This window comes from Procambarus clarkii, chromosome 21 (genome assembly GCF_040958095.1).
Source record: "Procambarus clarkii isolate CNS0578487 chromosome 21, FALCON_Pclarkii_2.0, whole genome shotgun sequence".
NCBI classification, from domain to species: domain Eukaryota; kingdom Metazoa; phylum Arthropoda; class Malacostraca; order Decapoda; family Cambaridae; genus Procambarus; species Procambarus clarkii.
Window position 1 is genome coordinate 15900535 of NC_091170.1, and position 2817 is coordinate 15903351.

Here is a 2817-nt window from a genome sequence, read left to right on the forward strand (position 1 = left end):
CATAAAGCAACTCTACCTTGGGCGACCAGCTCAGATGTTGGGGCTGGTCTTGGGGGAGAGGTAAGATGGTTGACCTCTCCCAGTTAATCTCGAGTCCACACTGATCTCTCCTCTCTCTGATGCTCCAGGAGCCCAGAGCAGAGTATTGTTCCGCATAGTCTAAGTTTTACCAAGTTACTAGCAAGGCTTAAGTTTAACAATTAACCTCTGTTTGTACTGAATTGATCCAGACTGGTTGAATTATTTTACTGAAATTAAATTACACAAGCATCTAACGGCAGAGCTGTTCCCGATCACCAAATGGTTATTTGAACTTTGAGAAATAGTGGACATGTCAACTCTGATGACCTATGACCGCCAGGTCACTCCGCCTTACAACTTAGATCTGATTCGTGACGTCACTGATGGTGACTTAACTCAAATCTCCTAATAATTAGAATACTCTTGGTACTATAACCAGGAATATTATACAATACCATTTTAATACAAAATGAATAAAGGCTAATTTCTCTAAATAAGTGAATACTATAGAATGGTTCATTATACGAAGCTATGAACAAGGCTTCGATTATTTTCACCGCGAATTCCCTGGGGTCAGGTCCCGGGTCACCACACGGGTGACCAGCTTCAGCTTCCCATTCTCTTTTGTCGATAAACCACTCTGGATAATTCTTACAACCATCCTAGTTTGTTACATAGTGAGGGGGCTTATTATGGGGAGGGGTCTTACTGTGGGGAGGGGCCTTTCTGAAGGGGAGGGGTCTTACTGTGGGGACGGGCCTTTCTGTGGGGGAGGGGTCTTACTGTGGGGAGGGGCCTTTCTGTGGGGGAGGGGTCTTACTGTGGGGAGGGGCCTTTCTGTGGGGGAGGGGTCTTACTGTGTGGGAGGGGGCTTACTGTTGCGTGTGGGCTTACTGTGGGGTGGGGGCTTACTGTGGAGTGGGTGCTCAATGTGGGGACTGGACTTACTGTGGGGAGGGGGCTTACTGTGGGGAGGAGGCTTACTGTAGGGAGGTGGCTTACTGAGGGGGAGGGGTCTTACTGAGGGGAGGGGTCTTACTGTGGGAGAGGGGTCTTACTGAGGGGAGGGCTCTTACTGTGGAGGAGGGGTCTTACTGAGGGGAGGGGTCTTACTGAGGGGAAGGGTCTTACTGTGGGGAAGGGGTCCTACTGAGGGGAGGTGTCTTACTGTGGGGGAGGGGTCTTACTGAGGGGAGGGGGTTTTACTGTGGGGGAGGGGTCTTACAGTGGTGAGGTGGCTTACTGTGGGGAGGTGGCTTACTAAGGGGGAGGGGTCTTACTGAGGGGAGGGGTCTTACTGTGGGGAAGAGGTCTTACTGAGGGGAGGGCTCTTACTGTGGGGGAGGGGTCTTACTTAGGGGAGGGGTCTTACTGAGGGGAGGGGTCTTACTGTGGGGAGGGGTCTTACTGAGGGGAGGGGTCTTACTGTGGGGGAGGGGTCTTACTGAGGGGAGGGGTCTCACTGTGGGGGAGGGGTCTTACAGTGGTGAGGGGGCTTACTGTGGGGAGGGGTCTTACTGTGGGGGAGGGGGCTTACTGTGGAGGAGGGGGCTTACTGAGGGGAGGGGTCTTACTGTGGGGGAGGGGGCTTACTGAGGGGAGGGGTCTTACTGTGGGGGAGGGGTCTTACTGTTGGGGGAGGGGTCTTACTGTGAGGGAGGGGTCTTACTGAGGGGAGGGGTCTTACTGTGGGGGAGGGGTCTTACTGAGGGGAGGGGTCTTACTGTGGGGGAGGGGTCTTACTGAGGGGAGGGGGTCTTACTGTGGGGGAGGGGTCTTACTGAGGGGAGGGGTCTTACTGTGGGGGAGGGGTCTTACTGAGGGGAGGGGTCTTACTGTGGGGGAGGGGTCTTACTGAGGGGAGGGGTCTTACTGTGGGGGAGGGGTCTTACTGAGGGGAGGGGGTTTTACTGTGGGGGAGGGGTCTTACAGTGGTGAGGTGGCTTACTGTGGGGAGGTGGCTTACTAAGGGGGAGGGGTCTTACTGAGGGGAGGGGTCTTACTGAGGGGAGGGGTCTTACTGTGGGGAGGGGTCTTACTGAGGGGAGGGGTCTCACTGTGGGGGAGGGGTCTTACAGTGGTGAGGGGGCTTACTGTGGGGAGGGGTCTTACTGTGGGGGAGGGGGCTTACTGTGGGGGAGGGGGCTTACTGAGGGGAGGGGTCTTACTGTGGGGAGGGGGCTTACTGAGGGGAGGGGTCTTACTGTGGGGGAGGGGTCTTACTGAGGGGAGGGGTCTTACTGTGGGGGAGGAGTCTTACTGTGAGGGAGGGGTCTTACTGAGGGGAGGGGTCTTACTGTGGGGGAGGGGTCTTACTGAGGGGAGGGGTCTTACTGTGGGGGAGGGGTCTTACTGAGGGGAGGGGGTCTTACGGTGGGGGAGGGGTCTTACTGAGGGGAGGGGTCTTACTGTGGGGGAGGGGTCTTACTGAGGGGAGGGGTCTTACTGTGGGGGAGGGGTCTTACTGAGGGGAGGGGTCTTACTGTGGGGGAGGGGTCTTACTGAGGGGGAGGTGGTCTTACTGTGGGGGAGGGGTCTTACTGTGGGGAGGGGTCTTACTGTGGGGGAGGGGTCTTACTGAGGGGAGGGGTCTTACTGTGGGGGAGGGGTCTTACTGAGGGGAGGGGTCTTATTGTGGGGGAGGGGTCTTACTGTGGTGAGGGGGCTTACTGTGGGGAGGGGTTTTACTGTGGGGGAGGGTTCTTACTGAGGGGAGGGGTCATACTGTGGGGAGGGGGCTTACTGAGAGGAGGGGTCTTACTGTGGGGGAGGGGGCTTACTGAGGGGAGGGGTCTT